General features: G+C 44.1%; 1 protein-coding gene across 3 annotated transcripts in view; it reads left to right on the forward strand.

Moving 5' to 3' along the window:
* Sema2a (Semaphorin 2a) overlaps positions 1-21,237 on the forward strand; it is a 475,650-nt gene that overhangs the window by 90,245 nt on the left and 364,168 nt on the right. Inside the window, exon 1 of one of the 3 annotated variants that reach the window (XM_076808048.1) lies at positions 908-1,843. The exons of the other annotated variants lie outside the window; for them this stretch is intronic. The gene's annotated coding sequence lies outside the window, so the exon portion shown is untranslated. Of the gene's footprint in view, positions 1-907; positions 1,844-21,237 lie in introns of those variants that run through there. 3 annotated transcript variants of the gene reach the window in all.

Here is a 21,237-nt window from a genome sequence, read left to right on the forward strand (position 1 = left end):
CGCGGTTTATGAGCGTATTGTTCCACGAGTCAGCGATGTACGACATGTACCGGTCCGAGGTTACCGTATACCACCTGCTGACAGAGCAATTTAACGGATTATCTCAGGGCGAAAGTAGTCGAAATTACTAAAAAAAAAAAGGCACTTGTCGATTGCCTCTTAGTCATCTGACAGGCAAATAGTTCCCAACGAACGCTTCGAGAACAAACAATTGCTCACCGTAAAAGACATTGAATTTTCGCCTCGTCTCCTGAGCCCGCTTTTGTCCCTTAAGACGGAACAATTCGAAGTACGAAGCTAGAGCCTGTGCATACAATTTCACCTTCTGAAAGGGAACCTAAGCTTGATGATAATGAAAAAAATTAGCCACTCGATGGAAACGGAGAGGAAGATTTCGTTCTCGGGAATATCGAGCTCGGCGAAGCCGGGTCTTCTCCGCACCCCATTACTTTCCCCGTCTATGGAAAACGTGGGCAGGGCCCTCATCGGGCGTGATACACTTTCCCGCCTCGGCCGCTACGAGAACAAATTAATTTATCATTTCGTAGTGTTACGGTTAACAGCATTCCGGAGAAATAATGGCCAGTAATAAAGGCACGTACCGAACCTGAGGAACCCCTGTGCGCCTACGTAGCAAGGATAAAGCGAGAGAAGAGGCGTGCTGGGGTAACAGCATCCCGAAGGGAGGAACAGAGAGAGGCTGCGGGCGAACGTTCGAAGCGGAGCGAGAACGAGGATAAGGGTAGACGGACGAAGCAAGCAGGAGCAAGGATCGCGACGCGCATGCTCGCAGCATGGGTGTATCTTCAGCCACCCTTTCCAGTTACCCCCACCTCTCCGGCAGACTCGCCTGCTTTCCTCGTCGCTCGTCCCTCGTCCACCGCTCGATTCAGTCAGCGGGCCGTATCGCGAGTGGAGAGTTTCCGCGCCTTTTCTCTCCGTGTCTTTTGCTATCTGGTTACCAGACGGCCGCCACGTAACCGTCGCGTCCGCGTTTCAGTAGAATCATTCCGTACCGCCTCGACAACAGTGCGCGGGATCGCGTGTGTGGTTCCTCCTGCGAGAGCCGCGAGTGGCCCATTTCCGGCACGGTCACATGTGTACGCCGTTGTCGCCAAGTGTCACGGAAACTCCTCGCGGCGTCCACCCCCCTCCCCGAATTTATTAAACATCCGAGTGTACCCCACTGGAGTCGAGCCCGGGTCCAGGCGAAGTCCAATGCGGCTCGTAACGTCGCGCGAGGTGTATCGGCACGAGTCGCCGACGCGACGTCAGGCTGCGGCCAGTTCGTTTAAGGTTTATGGGGTTGCTGCGTGTGGACGCGGAATGAGGGTCTCTCGGATGGGGCATGAGTCCAGCGTGCCAGGTGAACGGGGAATGGTCGTTTTCGGCGAGGATCTACTGTGATTCGTAACACTGGGATCGTGTAGCTTGGATGGTTCCGATTCGGGTCATCGATATGCCGTTCGAAATGTGTTGACGCAACGTTACGGTGACCGTTCGTGACACGGTGTCGCGGGACGCGGGTGTGATGTTTACGTGACAGCCGGTGAGAACACCGCGTGAGGCGTGGCGGGAGTTTCGAACCAGTGCACAACAGAGACACGCGACGTTATGCCAGAGAGGCGGTATCGATACATCGCGATCATCGTTAGACAGTGCACCCGATACGTAGACGTCGATAGTCGACGCGGGTAGCTCGGTCGGCCGGGCTCTGCCGCGTAAACGTGTTGCCTCGATTAGGTTACATAATTAATTAATCATACCGCCGTCAGTGGTTCGCAAACGTTGCATAATTGAGTGCACTGGAGCTGGGACCCTCTGCAGCGTACGACGTCTCAAGGTGTGGACATATTGGTACAGCGAAGTAAATACCTCTTCTAGGTAGTGCAGCTCCAAGAGCTTAGGTATTTCTAAAGCCGCTTATATCCGAGGAATAAGAAACTGAGGAAATCATGATTTATTTGTCTAATTATTATATTCGATACATGTGTTCTTAATATCGAGTAAGATATCTGCCATATGCAGCACCAGATATACAATAAAATACAAAAGTACTTGTGGATATAAGACGCTTTGATCATTATTGGGAATAAATTGTTTGGTATTGAAAGGGTTAAGCTGAAATATTCTGCATTCTCCTATTTTAAATGTTCGAGTTAAATATCGCAGATGTTTGAAATGATTGGTTTCAATTCAGAGAATCAGTCTGAACAAATATGATATTTTTTTCAAAACGATTTTTAATTTTTGCAAAAATGAGCCAGATATTAAAAACTTACTAATTTATATACAATACATCGTATAAAGTTTTATTAGAATTACTTGCCTACCCAATTATTGGCTTGTTCTTCTGCATAGCCGAAACGTATGATTCCCTAGTCATTTGCGAGCAGCATTGTGTAAAGTTGCAGAATTAAAACCCGCGCATGTATTTCATGAAATATAATGTTCATCGAATATTCCATTCATACGGTACTGACATCATTCGAGGTATTAAATATTTCGCTGACAAATGAAATCGTTCAAATATGCGGTCTCTTAATTAACTAAACGTTTCGGACAATAGCAGTGAAATTAATAATTGATTTTGCACGCCACAGTTCTTTTGGCCACGATATTTACTTCATCTTTTTGAATCGCCCAAACACGCGATTCCACAATTCTTTTGTAGAGTGTATCCGCGGGTAAGGAAAATGGAGTAGCCTTTGTTCTGTCGCTGTCCCCTAGCTCGAGACTAGCCTATATTTAAAAGCATCCGAAAGCTTTTTACCTATAACCATCATGTTTACCCAGGAATGTCGCATTGCGCCTACGGCGACACGTTTGCATGTCGCTTTTTCCCGGAATTAGTCTGGGACATTTTTCTCGACGTGTACTGTTTTCTGCACTCTTCTCAGTGCCATTGTTCCTCGAATTTCCATCGTCCACGAAAAACCGCGAATTAGGTCCTGAGCTTTTAGACTGTCGAAGAATTCTGCCAAGAATTCTTACTTTTAATATGTAGAAACACTTTCATTAAGAAGGACCTTTGTCTTTAGACGTTCCTCTCAGGATTATCAAGACAACTAAGTAGATAGATTGTCTCTCAGAACGTAGAAGAATTTCTTCGTGAACTCTTAATTTCAAACTTTCAAGGTATTCCTGTTAAAGAACCTATTTCTCCCCCCTTAGAATTTGATCTCAGAATGACTGAGACGATTGCATAGGATTATCACTATTTTATAAAGACCCCAGTTAATGATGCCCTTCGCAAGATACACAGTACAGTGTAACAGTTCGTCATCATTTCTGGCACCGCGAAGCGCTGGCTCGAGTGGGACGTTGTATTAAACATGCATGATATTCGCGAACGAGATTGTCAATAAGCAACGAAATGCTGCAACAGCAGCACCTATCGAACTGGTATCCTTTCTAGTGGGGGAAGGGGTTGATGTGCTTCAGGGCGAATATGAGATTTTAGTATATTTACAGGGCGTATTGTTTGACATATGTACCCATGTACCTTTTCATGCGCTGCACCGAGAATGGAATACGAGAACTAGAGGGAGAAGAAGAATATACTCAACGGTGGCTAGCTTCTGGTCCTGTGTCCTTGCACCAGCGTGTGTCTACAGGACACGGGAAGTGGTGTTTGCCCCTTTGTGCGCAGGATCTGTTATTTATTTCGTCGATTGCTTTAACGCGGACAGACATTTCTATTAGCCGATGCAACATAGGTTTAAATAGATTTTTGCTTCTGAATTTGGGACATTTCACCATTGGACAGGGTAATACACGCTTCCATAATTTTGTATCGCAGTGTTTAACTCAGCCGCGGTCCGTGTACAGTGAAAGGAACTGCGGTACGTTTAAATTTTGAATAGTTCGGAACGGTAGTGCGAATTTTAAATGGGTCACTGACTTAAAACGAAATGAGGCATTTCGCTTTAAAACGCGCAGCGAATAGTTGAACGAACTCGCAGCCCATTCCAGGCCCTTTTCATCCTGATTCGATTCTGCGGTAGGTAGACGTAGAAATACACGGCTAACCGAATATCGGCGCCATTGGTATGCATAATCCTTTTACTTCAATATAGCGAAGCGAATTTCCGTAGCAATCGATATACATACCTAACCGCATTACACATGTAGTTTCCATTTGTATTTTGATGAGCAACCGCCGCCAGAAGATACAAAACCAAGAACTGCATCCTCCGAGCCAGAGGTGGGCAAGAAATTATTTGAAATAAAAGTTTCGTATACAAATTTTTATTTCAAATGATTCTTCGCCCATCTCTGCACCGAGCCTGTCCAACAAGCTTCTTGATTAAGGAAGAGCCAACTGCCCGGAGGATATATATGTTCTCAATATTCGAATCGTGTGTGCACAACGAGCCATCCAAATGTCATTCCCCGCGAGCGAATTTAATCCCGAATATAACGAAATTTTGAACCCCGACCGAAATCCTCGTAGCGGTGCTAGCTGGAGTTACGGTTTCGGTGGAAAATACGTGTCAGTTAGCCTTCCAGCGGACAAGTTTTCGGTTTCATTACTGCGGCATTCTCGTGCAAACACTTTCCCTGATATTTCATCTAATCGAACCACAGCTACGCCGCAACCGAGTTCCGAAGTTGGTCGAATTTCGTTGGGAAATCTTGAAGCGCTTTCCCCCTCTGTCTGCTCTTTACACGAGCAAATGGAGGTGTGTATCGATCGGTATCGATACACTCGCTAGCCTCCTCCCCCTGCCAAGTCGAATTCTCGACCTGAATTCTCGCGCCGGCCATTACGCGAAGTTAATAATGGCTTTTGTCGATCCCCCGTTTCCGTGGCGTTGCCATTTCGGGCTCCTTTTTTTTCACCCAACCGTGTCGGCGTCGCGCTCGTCCGATTACAAATGTGAAATCGATCTTTCATTGTCGAAGAATCGGCGGGGCACGGCGGCACCACCGTCGCTAAATCGATTTTCTGGAGATAGCTGGGTACGAACGAACGAACGAACAAGCTATTCCCGTATCCTAGGAAGGACCAGGTCTCGTTAGTCACGCTGGTAATCAAGGTTTCGCTTCGATCTCGGTTCGAATTGCTTCTCGTGCCACCTTGGCTGGAAAAAAAAGGAGGAACACCTCGCGCAGATTGTAAAATCTGATGATAGCGCCGTAGGGGTGACGAGATCTTCCCTCGAGTAATCGAACATCCTCCCTGTTGAAATTGACCAAGGCACATTTCTAATACCTGTCTAGGCACACGAAATTGTTCGCGAGTCTGTCGATAGGTCACGTTTTTCGTTAAATGCAAAGTGATATTCGAGATGATTTACCTTGGTCTATCGTCTTTTGAAATAGTCTGTCGGCGAAAAGCCTGGCGAAGGTGTTTGCAAGAAATTGTCGCAATTGCTAATGACATTGTTAACAAGCAGTATTTCATGCCGAAGTGCTGACAGTGAAACAGCGGATTAATGACATTTTAATGTTTAATCCCGTCACGTGGAACTATGCAAGAGCTTAACGTGGAAAATTACGTTTCTCGTAACGAGACAACTAATTCGATCAAGTGGTAAAAGCCTTTAGAAGTTCGTGTTTGAGTATTTAATACTCTTAGCGGAACTTCATTCTCCCCGTATTGATAATGCGTTATTGTATAGGAAACAGCATTGCGCCGTTGGTATTCAGTTTGTTAAAATATATGGCTGCGTGGATAATTTCATAATTTCAGCAGCTAGTTCGTGTAAATACGTAATGCGATGAAAAATACTTTAACAGAAAATGGTCGGAATTACGCCTGCTTTTGACAACGTCCGCATATTAATTGAGGCAGTGGGAACGACAGCGAACTAAACCAAATTAAAACAAATTTTTTTTCATATTTTATATGATTAGTAGAGGCTGTTGGAACACGTTATTGCTGCTAACTCAATTTCGAAAGAAAAAAATGTGGGTTAGTCCGTCGTTGCTCTCACTGCCTCAATTATCTTCCAGGTTCGTACTCCGTTTGCTTCTTCGTGCATTTATGCACCACACTATTCAGGAGACCCATGTAATTTATCTTTCATCGTGATTTCCAAGTATTAAAAGCTCAGTCAGTTCTGAATAATAGAATGTATAAGATGGTATGATTAATTATAAATTGCATCACTGTCAGGCAGTCATTGAACGGTTCTCAGCATCCATAAGAATAAGGCAACTTTATTTTCGACGTCGAGGAAATTGAGGTCGAGCAGGCTGACGCGACAGGGAAAGGTTTATTTCGGGCGTATTCGTTGAACAGGAATTGCACTCGAAACGCCTTCGGCTCCTGTATTTGCGAACAAAAAGATTGAAACGCTCAGTCACGAATTTGTTAAAAGTAATTTCTCCCAATTGCTCTCCTTCTCACAACACAAGCTATTCGGCACAACTAATTGATGTAGTACGTACATGTTCAGGCGAGCATTCATATCCTCCTACACAAAGCAGAGAATTCTAACAATATTTACTTGTTTGTCCATTATTCTCATTTCTATCCACTTTCCATAATCTCGAAACTTTTTTATCCCTGGACTTACAATTATAACAATAGAGTTCCGTTTTTTGTTTAGTGAGTGTTGTTATTTCAAAATGTATGCATCGTAGAATACAATATTACTCCGTAATTACAATTTTAACGCACGTTACACATCCTCTCGACCCCTCGGCTCATTTCGAGTCCATACCGTCGTTGAAGCGCCGCTTAAATTGCGATCTCTATAAAATTCGCAACATCATTTCGCGCTGCGCTTTCACGATAAACCTCCCCACAAAGAGACCGTCCCTCGAGCCGCGGGAGGACCCCGCTCGAAACAACTATTCGTTTTCATCTAATCGCATCAGTGGACGCATAAAGGTCCGCGATTGCGAGTCCGTACGCAACGTTCGGATGCAGGCTCGTGGACCGGACGCTTTGTTCGATCTTATCTAGCGATTTACTCGCTACGCTTACGGCAGATTAATGTCGTAATAGCGGTTCGGACGGATCGCGTTATAGACGCGGCGGTTGATCGGAGGCCTCCCTAACAAGATCTCTGTGTGCACAGTTAACGAAGGGTGCAATTCCATTGATGGCGTTGGCTCTTGCGTGTTCTTCCGGATTTCTCAGTGCACCCTCCGCCGTCGCTGTGTTCCGTTCCTATTTGAATTTTCTCCTCAAATTTCACGACAATCTAATACCCCGGGCGGGTTAATTTCCACCGCCACAGTTCCCCTTCGTTTTAATAACAGTCAGGCTCCCCAGTGCGCGCGTTTGCTTGCACGTGACCGCCCGTGGATGGTCAATCAAGCTGATTCGTTACCCCACGATATCTCAGGGCCTCGTAGCGGCCCAAGTGCTCTTCATAGCGCCATCTACTCCCTGTACCCTTACATTTCATGCAAGTGGAGTGCAGGCTCGTGTACGTCCTATTTAAACGCGCTAATAATAATCGGGAAGCTGGAAATCTCCACAGCTCAAACACGCAATCCACGCAATCTCTTCTAAATACAGTTCGAGGGTGTTTCGAATCAAAACACTGTGGTGTGCGCGCGGCTGCTTTGGCCGTTGGGCTGTTTAACCAGCCAGCGACTTCAAAGTGTGCGTGTTTGAAGCGTTTACACAGCAACGGGGTAGCCGGGAGGGGGGGGGGTGGATAGGGGGAGAGGGGTTAAAACGCAAGAGAACGACGAAGGAGAGCGAGAGCGAGCTACGAGACGTTTGGGAACAGTGGAAACGTTGCGATTTACACGGGCATGCTGCATATAATCCCCACTGAGGGATTACTGCAGCGTAGGTGAAAAACGGGAGCAGTTGTAGTCAAGAAGATGCTGTTGCCGCCGCTGCTGTTCTTCGCTCTATATTTTCGAATTAATGGCCGCGTGATAATCCAGTGCTACAGTTTCACGGGGGCGCAATGCCTTTATCTAGATTCCACAGGGTAGTACGTTTCTCGCATTCGCCAAGTGTCTTCCCCTCGCCGTTCGAAGTCGCTGGCTTATTGTTTCCCTTACTTTGCAAATTGAACGACGAGGGCAGCGGTGTGTAGCTTCTTGTTCTAGGTGTTGGGGTCTTCGGAATGATTCGCACATTGTTTCCAGAATAGTCGAATAATTCGTGTATCGTGGACAGAGAAGTAGCTGGTAATCGTATTAAAAATTAAGTATGTATTATTTTTACTAGATCTTAGTTTGTAAATAACACGAGTCTGCCAGTTCATCCAGTCTATCAACATACCTGATTTAGAGACAAGGTCCATTTATTTTATGGACGTGTACTGTAGGTTCATAAATTGCGCCTATAATTCTGATTAGCCGTTCGATTATTTCTAATCGTGTTCGAAGGTATTAAGGTCGCCGGTGTTATTAACGGGTGCACGATAGTAATATGATACATGTACTGCCGGCGAAAATTATTGTCCGCTATTTGTAATATACTTACACGTAATCAGCTTGAAAGGATTTATTTCAGCGAAGCAGAGTGAGTAGTACTAGATATTAAGTAGACAATTGCGCAGTCGATTTCTCGAGAATTCTTTTCGGCCGGTTCCGTGTACAAGCCAGCGTTTGTAGTCTCGGAGATAGTGGCTCTAACGGGAAGGTATTGGAAAATAATGAAGAGGTTCACCCTTGCAGCTGTTGAGTATCCCCGGTGGCTGAATGGTGGTCTGTCGATGACAACGGGGTAATTACTTTTCAAACAGCAGACGTGCAAATGAACGGCAGTTTAATCTGTCGATAATATTACGGCATCATGGCCACTTTTATTCCCCCTTCGCCCCCGGGCTCCCCAACGGCGCTAGCCAGCTGAACAAATTCATTTCTGATATCGATTCATCTGTGAAAAGCGCAATAATCGAATTACGTTGCCGGCCTCGCAAAATCATTACGAGCGTAATTAAAGGATCGTGGATCAAGCATCCCCTGCATTCGTTCTGCCACATTTCTTCCCTGGCTTCGCGAGTTGTCCTCCGTTTGCGAGAAAACTTAATACATCTTTCTGAACGCGGCCGTAATGTTTATTATAAACGCCCGCGGAGCGGGTGATAATTAATCTCGTTGCAATGTTAACTCGCCACGAGGGAATACTGCCTCGCCGCGCGTATATCTTTTTCTGTGACTTCGTTACGTACCGCTACACCAAATAATACACGAACGCGAGTTATTTGCTTAACCGTCGTTCATTCCCCATCTCCCTTTGCATTCGTAATTAAATCACCATGTTGATATTGGCCGGCGGATTGCTCGAAACCTTTATAATAATTAACGCAACCGAAATTTCATTGATTACTCCCGCGGCAGCTCGCCGCTCGTTTTTAACTCTGCACCGAAGAATTCCCGGCTGTCGTGGCTGCTGTTATTACCAATTCGGTAAGCCATAGTGATCAGCGACCGCAGTGTGCCACTTGACCCCTGAGAAAGGTAGCTGCAATGCTGGCGATACAGTCTCAGCGCGAAACTTTCAGTCACGAATTAATCTATCTCGGTGGCGATGTGATTTCCTGTGCTCGCAACTTGATCGTGATGTTTCGTAGCGCGGCGAACACGTCCTCCACGGGGCGTTATTACGGCAAAAAGAATTTAAAGGCCGCGCGTAATGCGTCTCTCGATAAATCATGGCTTATGGAACGCGCTCGCGCGCTCACCGGTCTGAGTTTTGAGGCCCACCTACAGGGCACGGCGTTGTTCGTTCGCCGTGATACGTCATAAGTCACAGCTGGTAGCACGTTGCGACGACATCATCCGCCCGTCGTCCACCCATCCCCCTCCCCCATTCTGTCAGCCCCTTCGTGGCCTCTGCTCCGCTCGAGTTTGGCTAGCCTAGACGTAATAGTGCCATTAACCGCTTCTGTATCTTAGCAACCCGACCGCCACCCACCTTCCCCGCGGACCCGTTTATTGCTCCCTATGATTGATACTGTAAAATATGGCGTACACCCCGTCGTACGGGAGCAGCAGTCGGCTTAACCGACATTCCCCCCCCAGATCTATCGTCGGGTCGTGTTGCTCCAGCAGGAACGCCGCGACTACAAACAGATATCAGCCAACTTATTGATGTAGGCGGGGCGGTGCTGTGGGCGAGGGTCCAGCTTACAGGCTTCCGTTCCATCGGGAGCACGTTCTTTCTTCTTGTTCGCAGAGGGACGATATTTTCGCCGCTGTGAAATTCGAGGGGGGACGATTAATGTCGATACACGTGACGTGGGAGTTCATATATCACGGATATGAAGATCAAAGGTTCGAACGGTGTAGAAAGGATCTAATTGTGAGCGGAAAGACGAATGGGTGCGTCGACGGCCGACGATGTTGTTTATCACTGTGTCGGCGGCATGTGCGAGCAGACGCTTTTGAAGGGCTTGTGATAGGGACAGCGGGGTTCGTGAGCGGTTACGTGGAAAATTAAGGTATAGTGGGTGGTCTTGAGAGGTGTCTAAGAACGTTCAAGCTTACGGCAGTTATCAAATTAAATGAAGAGTGTACTATTAAGTCTGCGAGCTAGACCTGTTAAATGTAAAGTTCCGTTTATTTATTTTTAATGTCGCTTTACATACTTACCTTATCCGGGTAAAGCTATTTAAGCACGTCGTCTTCCCCGTCGCATTTGTTTACGTATGATTTGTAGGAAATCGGAGGTATCTCGGTTGTTTATCGGCGGTGTATCGGTTGTTTGCTTTTCCTGTGTTTTCTACACGACGTTGCCTTCGACCTGGTCCTTTTGTCAATTCCAGAGAACACAGTTGGATAAGTTTGCAGCATCATCTTCTGCCTTTCGACTTCGCGACTCCTGGCAGATCATCGAATTTACTCATCCAGCGTTATATTGATGATTAATAATCTGATAGAAATTGAAACAAAAACGATAGAAGCAGTAGCTATTGTTTATTGAATCGCCTGAATAACAACGTCAACAGTGACAGACAGCCGCAGTTACACGCGAGCCAGATATCGCGCAAGCAAGTTTGCAGAAGGGCCGATGTATGTTTAGCGTATCGCCCGAGCAAATAAATGTTTTGTATCCGACAGAGCGGTAAATCGCGACTGTTGGTTTTTCAGATACGACCAATATGTCTCTTTCATTCATAAATCATGCAGCTCCGGCCGGTCTGCGTTGGTTCAACTTTCGTCGCGGACAAAGTTCTTAAAACTGGTCATTAAAAATCGCACTGGGGGTGCCGGCAGGCAGGGGTTGTAAGGACCGAAAGGGTAAGCTCTCCCGTGGTGCTCCGGAAAATCGCGTAGATTACGGACCTCCTTCCCGTCCTTGCATATTACGCGCGCCTTCAAGTCCCTGTAACCATCGATCAAACTCTAATTCCCGTACGTGTCGCCGTTTTTCGACCCTGTTGAACTCTGATGAGAGCGTGTAATGCGTCTTGGGAAATCGATGCGGTTCCGGCACCGAACGATATAGGTGACACAATTCGAAGGATATAGTGGTCGAAGGAGCACGCCGACTTAGGGGAGGGTTGCCTACATCGTACCACTTAAGACATTTTACGTTATATTTCATATTTGGTACTAATAATTTCAACGGAAATGACTATTGGATATCGTAGCTTGATCTTTTAGGCACCTACTATTATATCCTTAACCTTTTGTTCAGAACAATTTAATTTGTTATTAATCTTTTTGTCACATACTGTAAAAGGTACGATTTAGGCACCCGGTCTCCTAAATCGTACCTCCACTAAAAATAGTGTCCATAACAAATAGAGAAGACAATATTCAACGTAAAGTAATGATTATTATTAAGTTACATATACATATGTATATGATATATGTACATAACCTATATAACATACGAGTTGTCAAATCCTACTGGTACGATTGTAGTGGCACGATTTAGGAAACATGATAAATTTATTTATAAATTCCAATTTAAACTTTATAATGAATGTAAAATATTCTACGTTAAACTCGCTTTTAGAAAAATACAAAAAATACAGGACAAAATTGCATTGTTTAATTGTTATCAGCTAAATTAAAATAGTAAAAAGTTACATCAATCATACCTGATTGTTTTAAATGTTCATAGCACGCACAAAATAGGGTGTAAGCTCAAAAGGTTTTGTTGCTATTTCTTATTTCGCATTTACCTGATATATTTATCGTCAGATGTCGTTTATATTCATTAATTACTGAGAAATTGATGAGGTACGATTTAGGTGACCAGCACGATATTGGCAACTCTCCCCTACTTAGTTCCTAGTTCCTATACGAAGAAAATGATTGACGTCTGCTGTCTGTAATTGCCCTAGTTTCATTGGTTATATGATTTCACTGCAACCAGTATTCCACTACCTTTCGACGTATTAATGAAGTTCTATGTATAGAGAGACTAAAGCTAATCGTTTTATTATGTACAGTGTGACTTGAACGTTCTATCTGGAATCCCGACCTGTATAAGAGCTTCACCGCTCGCCAACATCTAAATATTTTGTATGCACGCGTCGATCTGAAAAATATGTGTATATGAAGTGTAGTAGGTTTTTCATCATTAATTTGAGAAGAATCTAGCGGTGATGAGTACTCAACAAATGTGCATCATCACGTTGGGACTAATCTACATGACAGACACACTTATTTAGGTGTCGTACGATTGTAGAGGCTATTTTCCACGTGTCAGTGGGTTATTGCGATAGTCGACGATACTGTGCATCGAGTACTTTGTTCGTGACACCGTTCTATATCCTTGAATATAACATCAAACATCACTCTTTCGGATCAATAATCCAGTGGCATAACGGTCCTTCGATGTCGGTGTATTCAATGAATATTACAGTGTTTTTCCTTTGATAGTGCTCTTCGTCAAAACATGCTTACTTGATTTATGACTTCAAGCAGAAATACTCTGTACTTAGTGCTGTGTTTCCGCTACATGGCCTGGTACAAATAATATTCAGAATAAATTCAATTGTATTTTTTAATAGTTTCTAGTATATTTTTCATATAAAGTTTTACTACCGGCTTACAAATATCATCAGATACGCAAGTCCCCAATTAAGGGGGGACCACCCTTCCTGAAACCACTAACAAAAGACCAAGTTGGGGATTTTTTGTTCGTATAAATAAAAACATAGGGTTTGGATTTTTATATAACTTTAAAGCTATCTTTATTTCGCTAGAAAATTTTTTTTAGGAGAAATTGAACAAAATGGCTTTCCGCAGCACTGCAAAAAACTAGCCCATACTCCCGGGAATGACTAGATCATCTGAGAACGAAATACAACAAAAATATATAAACAGGAATATATTATCTTTGGCCTAGCGCAGGATTTTTTTTAATATTTCAATTATTCGACTTTTTACAAGCATTTCAGTGCAAATTTTTATGTAAAAAATTAAAGTCAATTCTTCAAACTGCTATAATTTCCAAAATAATTCGAATTTTGAGAAAATCCTACGCTAGGTCAAAGATAATATTATATTCCTGTTTATATATCTTTGTTGTATTTCGTTCTCAGATGATCTAGTCATTCCCGGGAGTGTGGCATTTTTTGCAGTGCTCCGGGAACCCATTTCGTTCGCCGCCATTTTATACAATTTTTCATAAAAAAAAGTTTTCTAGTAAATTAAAGATTGCTTTAAAACTATATAAAAAACCCATGTCCTGTATTTGTATTTATGCGAACAAAAAAATTCCTAAGTTTGTCTTTTGTTAGTGGCTTCACGGTGGCGTCCTCCCTTAAGATACGTAATGCCATCTCGAGTCCTTCCGCCTGAAGCCGTCTCAAACCGAATCGCTCATCCTTCGTTTTTTGCGTTAGTATACGGTATAGAAATATCTTTTTTCTTCGTCCGCGGATGTAATTCCTCGTACAAATGGAGGTTGTTCCAGGCGAACTCTCGGGTCACGTCGACGACCTAACTGTCCTGACACCACCCAACCTTTTATACGAAGGGTTACCGCGCGAAAGTTCCGAAGGGGAAAGGGGAAAATCCATAAGCCGTCCTGCTGGCCCTCGTCCTCCACCTTCTTCTTTCCCCGTATTTCACTCGCGCTATGGACGCGCGCCATACAAAGTCGGCAGTGTCCAATCCTGTCTCTTTCTACCGCGCTTACAAGCTCACGTGTCTGTGACTTACGTCCAACCTCTTATCGTGTCCACTTTTTTATCTCTGCCTCGAAGTAGATATGAGCGTGCCCTTTCATTTTGCCGTGTATCATTTGATTACTCCTCGGCTTCGATTTCTTTCCTTTATCTTTATACGTTGCGCCAGTCCTTTTGAGGAAGGAAAGAAGGAAGGAAGGAAGGAAGGGTGTCCTTTGTGAAGTCATATCGAGAGTCCAGGAAGTAAGTAATGAGAGACGAAGGAATTTTATGGAACAAATAGGGCACGAACGTTCGTTTATGAAGATCACATAATTGCAGAAAGCAGTTCATTTTTAATATTAAGAACTAGAATTCGATTACCTGTCGGTGCGTCACATTCGCTCGCGTCTGACCAAGCACCGCCTATACTACTTATTGTTACTCCGTCGCTGGCGGATCTTCACGCAAATGCAAGGAATAGTAGAATTTTCTCGCCCACTCGTGACTCTGCGTTACAGAACTAGTGTTGTGCCAAGCGTTTCGTCCGTGATAATTCATTTACTACCCATCGAAATAATTTACAAACTTGTATTCGTACATCCGGCAGAAATGGGATGGTACTAAACCAGAGAACATTGCATCCTCTGGTAAGTTCGATTTGTTGACAGTGGTATTGCTGCTCGTTAAGCGGATTGCTTTGATGCTCCAGTATTTACATCGCACTCGCTTCCATTGGCTTTTGTACTCGCGGAGGTTAATTCTAAGCAGTTTGCGTATCGAGGGGTTCAGCTCCTTCAAAGGCTGATGTTTTTAGAAAGGAATTGGCTTGTGAAAGGAAACGGGGAAGGGGGCCGCTTAAATGGGAAAGTTAAGTTCCACGGAAATGCAGTCTGTAAACTATGAATCCAATTTTAGACGGTTGCTTCTTATCAGTACCGTACCCTGACGGAACTTGCGACTTTCGGAGACGCGCTAAAGTTTCAGCGTCTGGCGTCACTCGAGGCGGAATCATTGAATTAACAAATCTGTTCGCCACACGGCTGGCAATTTCTTTTATTGATTCGACGAAAGTTTCAGCGACGGATAACCCGTCCGGAAATAGGGGGAGGGGGAGGGACAGAATAGAAGACGATAGGAGGGACGACGCGGGGCGACGAATTAAGAAAGGTTTCAAAGTTATGATTCCTGGCCCGGAATGGATTACTCCCGGCTCGGCAGTTCGAAAAATAAAAGTTCGAAGGAAGGCAGAAGTTCATTTTGTCGCAGCGCTGACAGAAGAGGTTTTTAATCGACGAAAACGAGAGAAGCGGGGAGTTGTTCGACTGTTCTTCCCGACAATACTACCCACCCCCGCGGATAAAGCGAACCCGCTTTCCATCGACACAGTTGAGATTCCGATATGAATTTTCCATTGTTTCAATAAAACTCGAGCGAATGAGTTACAACGCGTTGCGTATGTTTAAAAGCTTCGCGATTTGTCAGCACGATCTATATGCTCCGCTGTATTTTGACGTGGATTGTTCTGTGACAAGAGCTGAACACAATTCATTCTATGAAACTCACGATCATCAGTTTTATTGCTTGTTCGAGGAAGATGATATTTTTACTCTATCTAAGAATCATTTATAGATATTTGCATCCTCAATGGCGTTATTCCCATCTAGTTCTCTACATATTTAACTACTCCACAGCTCTTGCGATACACTTAGGGAATTCAATCCCGGGATCCCGGCTGCTTTTTGGATACTAAAGCTCCCGGGATTTGATATATCAAGTTGTAACTTATCCCGAGAATTTCGAGAATTTTTAGAAACGTAAATTACTTTATGAACAACTGAAAAATATAAAAATGTAATCCAAAAAACAGCCGGGATCCCGGGATCGCGATCCCGGGATTGAATTCCCTGGGTACACTCCATTATGCCTTTGAAGTGAACGGATTAGCCTTACATAGCTAAGTAGACTACTCAGAACGTACAATGATTAAAAGCGTACTCATGGTTTGCACCCTATATCAGAATTATCCATGATCGGATATTGACGTGTAATCTCTGAACAATGTTCAGCCTGCGACGTAAGTTCTGTCGATGACGCGCTCTCCCCAGGGACGAGTCTCCTATCTGCGTAAAAAGAATAATTCATATCGCGTTGCCGTTATTATCAAAAGCTACGGAAGCCTTTATACTCCCCAGTGACACTCGACGGTTTTAATAACTGCTTTTGAAGGCACGCCAAGTCCAGTGTCCGTGGATAAACGTGTTTAATGCTCTTTTCTGCCCCGATATATGGAGAAGCCGCGGCCGAGTTTCGCAACCAGTGGTTCGTGATACCCTACGGGCTACCGGGCGCCGTTGACAATGCTTCTATTAGAAAAGTTCGATAACTGTGGACTTTCCACTTTCCTGCTTTGAAATTCTTGGTTGCATCTGGCGGCTTTCGATTAAAACTACTTTCAGTGAGACTGCTAGCCACTGGAGGTTGCGTTAAAAGATTCACTGCTTTGCCCTTCCTCCCAGATGAAACATAATTTTGAATCTCCCAAAGAGTCCATCGAAAGCCCTCGAGATAGGAGTGATATCGTAATGTTTAGACCAGAGGACGGGGGACATTAATTTGAATTACTTAGAAGCTACCATATTTCCCCTAGTTACGTTCCATAACGAGCCACCCTACTCCCGTTTCATGTCCCCTATTACGGACAATTTTCCGCGACTCAAGCAAAATAAGATCACGTGCCCGTCATAAATCTTTGTCTTGCTTGACTCGCGAAGTCCCTTTATTGCCACTGGAAAAATCTTTCGCTGTTGATTCTTCCCCCGCCTCCACTTGAACTTTCTTCATAAAACACCCGCTCGGAGGGGAGGCCGCTTCGTCTCTTTGCCGGAACGACGTTGGACTTCTTCGTGTTTCCGCATTGCCTCGGAGTACAAGAGTACGTGCAATATCGTTCGTCTGTCGTCGAAATTGTAGAATTTTCCATCGTGCAGCGAGGCTGTAGTTGCCGCGACATTTCCATCGCCGGCAGAAAATTGTAGTCGCAGCCGGCGTCATCGTATTCCTCCCCCGCGTAATTACCACTGTTTGCGAATCGGATCGCGCAAATAACGCACAACGATTATAACTTGCTTAGCGATTCCATTCAGCGAAGTCGTCGCTTCGGAATCAGAGTATTAGCTTTCTCATTCGTGCAGAGGGTAGGTACGCCCCCACAGTGGTTCCAAATCGCTGAAAAGTGGCAAACACCTCAAAATGTACTTCAATTTAGTCAGAAATCGGTGCTCGGAGGGTTTTCGGGTCGCTGATTACGAATCTGAAGTCAAAATTGCAAAAAAACAAATAGCGGATCTAATATTATTGGTGTAAACGATTTTTCAAGTTAATTTTTGTGAAAATTGATTACTTTCCGATTTTTGACTAAAACGATATAATTAGAATGTCGATTTTAATATGACGACGATAATTTAAAAACTATTTTAAAGATTATTTTGGAAATTTTATTTTTTCTGATTCTAGTGAAAAACTCAACATTTCTTCGTTTAGTAGGTCACATAGTTCAAGTATATTGTCGAAAATAATAAAAGAAAACTATGGATTATCAGCGGTGTTTGAAATAACGAATGCTGTTTTATTCATATACTAAATACACTTGGCACTTTAAATTTAAATATCTTAAAAACCGCAAATTTCCGCAAATATTCTCAATTGGATATCATACTTGACATGTTACTTTATATCAAGAAACTTGTTACGGTATTACACTCGGTGACACTCATCTTTGTTTTCCTTCCGTTTTATTAAAACATGACTTAGATTTATGACACATTGAGAAGGGAATTACAAGGGTAAATTCAAAGATATTTTACATTATTTCTGTGCAAAGTTTATTTTTATAACACCTACTTTAAGGGTAAACTGTTTCACATATTGATCTCTTCAGGTAAACTTTCTGACACATTAAACATGCTCCCATTTTCAAGACATTAAGGAGCATGAAATTTCGTCAACTTTGACGCCCTATATCTCAGTAACCAATCAATAGAGGAAGTGCAGCATATTTGGAATACTGTTGGTAATTTGGAACACCGAAGTATCTAATAAACTACTAACGCTATTTAATTTCTAACGCCGTAGATAATAGGGGCTAATGGCCTGTTAACGAATAACATTTGGGGATGAACCGCCATTTTTACATTTTCGATTTAATTTGCAGAATAAGAAAACGTCAATCTGCAAAACTTTTTCAGCGCGTATTCACTCGTTCTAATCATGGTTAGAATATGTCAAAACATTTGAGTTAAACACTTAATCTACTCATTTACATGTTTCTTCTATGGTTACGTGTCAGTTTTGCGATAATTTCGAGAGTACAAACTGTGACATGAAATTTTAGGTTTCGATGCCATGTTGCTAATTCGGAACACCGAAGGTGAAGGTAATTTGGAATAGTTAAAAGCTTGGCTTTTATTTCACGCGTAACGGCTACCGCCGCGTCGGTTTGGGCCAGCGCTGTCCATTTATATTTACCTAAGATTCTTCTTACATTGTGATTTTTGAGCCTGATTAAATCATGGAAGCAAATAATTTTCTTATCTACATGTTTTTTTAAGTTTATAAAGAGAAGGTAAATTGGAATAGCGGTATTCCAAATATACTGCACTTCCTCTATATTTAAGAAATCCAAGTGGTATTTGATGCACTGATATATATACAACAAATCTGCTATAATAGCAAAAAGCTGCTATATACTTCGAAAATTGAATTTCGGCCAGCTTTTGGCGATTTGGGACCACTGTGCGCCGCGGCGACGGTAGGACATCGAGCACGTAACGAGCTTCCCGTGACGGTTTAAGACGCCACGTGGAGCCAAGAAAGTTAGTTATTTACTCGCGGGAGCTCTGACAGCTCGTTTACGTACGCAACGGTATTTCATTTGCCAGACGCTTTCAGATAGGTGCTAGTTCGCGCAAACACATTAAGCCGCCCTCGACTGCTGCCTCTCCACGCCCCAGCCTTTCAACCCCCCTTGATCCTATGATCTTCTTCGTGGTTGTCGATCTCTTCTACTCTCCAGACACCAACCAATGCGAGCCTGCACGACTTCGACTTTATCAGCTACGAGCATGCAAACTTTTTGTGAAGCTCAATGATTCCAAAGAGAGAGAAAGCCACTTTATTCGCTTCATCCATTGTTTGGTATGTCTCCTTGGAAAGACGATTCAGTAGCCTGTCAGCCTGGCAGTGGGTCTGCGTTCGTTGTAATTAACCGACGATGACCGCCATGCACGATGTTGTGTTGCACAAAGTCTGCTCGATGGTGGAAAATAGTACTACTGTGTATCTGTCTGTCACTTTCCCTTTGATGCTCTGCCGTTAATTGCACGAGTAATGCTTGACGAGACTAGCATTCAAATATCATCGGACGGTGCTTTGAAAGAAATGTCTTGGCACGCTTAAGTACGCTTAAAGCAAAGGGGTTGATTGTGTAAGGCGGTCACGCAAAGTGCTCGCAGTCCGCGGTGAAAGTGGCAGTCAATCCTGCGTAGGTGGAATCGACTGACACTCAGAAAGGATTTATTCGCCGAGGGGCGAAGATTGGCGCCACGTAGTTTCCGCCCAACGAATAATTGTCCGACATTCCGGTCACGAGTCACCGGAACTGAAAGCCGTTAAGTCGGAACTAATTGAACTGTTGTTAAGGGGCAGTAGGAGGTGAGCGCAAGGGTGCTGTAGCTTGGGTATTATAGAGATACGATGACAGAGGACCACCAAATCCCCGGTGATAGATCCTCGGGAACAATGAATCTTCCAAGAACGGAATCATTAATATACCGTACCCAGATTTTCAGATTAACCGAGAGGTTGTCGGCGTCGTCGCCTTTGGAAATCTTAAGCTTGAAGAACACGTGATTTCACGCACCAGGCACGAAGTTTGTTAAGACTTTGGTTTCTTTGGAAATGCGAAGGAAACGACACCGCGCGATGAATACGAATGAATACTTTCACGGGTATTTTTCGAGTCCCATTATTCCCATTTCTCGGAGTAATTATTATTACGTTCAGAGGATCTTCAGTGAGCTCGTGTTCACTTGAAAAGGAACATAGCAAGGTGATCGATGCGTTTGATGGAAGTTTGAATAGAAGGAGTATAATTGGCGATTAAAGTTAAAGAACATTGGCTGAAGGCTTTCTTCTGCTGCAAGTCGCTGAAACGCTTTCAAGTACGTTCGAGTATATATAACCGAAGCACGATTGCTCCACGATCAAATAAATATTAACTCGCAGTAATACTGCGATATTAATCATTGCAAAGTTCTTTCATCCTCTTACAAGTTCCTTTATCAACAGTGTTCTGTTGTGCGGAAAGTATCGTTTCCAACTTATTCACCTTAAATTCAATTTGTGATGCATAGCTTAAAAGTCTCGAATATCCTCCAACATTCCCTGTATCGCGTTGTTTCGAGACTCCAGCCTCCGTAGAAATGGTCTGGAGCCTCGGTTTAGGACTCTCCCAGTCAGAAAACCGGCCGTTAAATTCCCAGTCTCGAGGAGCGGATGAAAAGTGGCACAGATGGTTATGTACGGCGGCAAAAGAAACTCGGCGAGCGACATTTTTGTTTCGCGGGGAAGAAAGGAGAGGCCTTCGCCCCACGGATCCTCGACGTCCACCACGCCGGTTGTTTGCCACCGACCCCCCTTTCGCCACCCTCGCTGCTTGAGGTTTATTCGCGGTCTGTGTTCCAGACGTATGTATCCAGACATAATATTGTTATTAAACGGCGGGTTATTACTTTCGAATGCTGCGAGGAAAGTAGTGGCCGTGTGGGGGAGAAAGGGAGATGGAACGAAAAATAAAGCGAGGACAAACGAGCGGACCCTTTTCGTTTTTTAACGAGCAGCCACAGAGCTGCGCCGCTGTTTCCCGCGCGCCCAGACACGGAAACAAAAGAATTCAGAGGCTTCCCGTTTCGTAGCCTACGCCTCGTGGCTGCTCGGCGCCGTACATGGAAGGTGTGAATACAGGTACTTTCGTAAATGCACTCGACTGATTCGACTCGACGACGGGAATAATGGGGGGACGGGGGAGAGGGTTGAAAATCCAGGAGCAACCAGGTAGGGGAGAGAAAGTAACGTTCCCATTGTTAGACGTGTTTACAATTTGAATAATGGCCGGTGCAGACTTAGCCGTGATTTTTATTGTGGCGACGCACAGTGGTCGAAAATGACAGTCGGCGTCAAA

Source organism: Andrena cerasifolii, chromosome 3, assembly GCF_050908995.1.
Source record: "Andrena cerasifolii isolate SP2316 chromosome 3, iyAndCera1_principal, whole genome shotgun sequence".
Classification (NCBI taxonomy): Eukaryota; Metazoa; Arthropoda; class Insecta; order Hymenoptera; family Andrenidae; genus Andrena; species Andrena cerasifolii.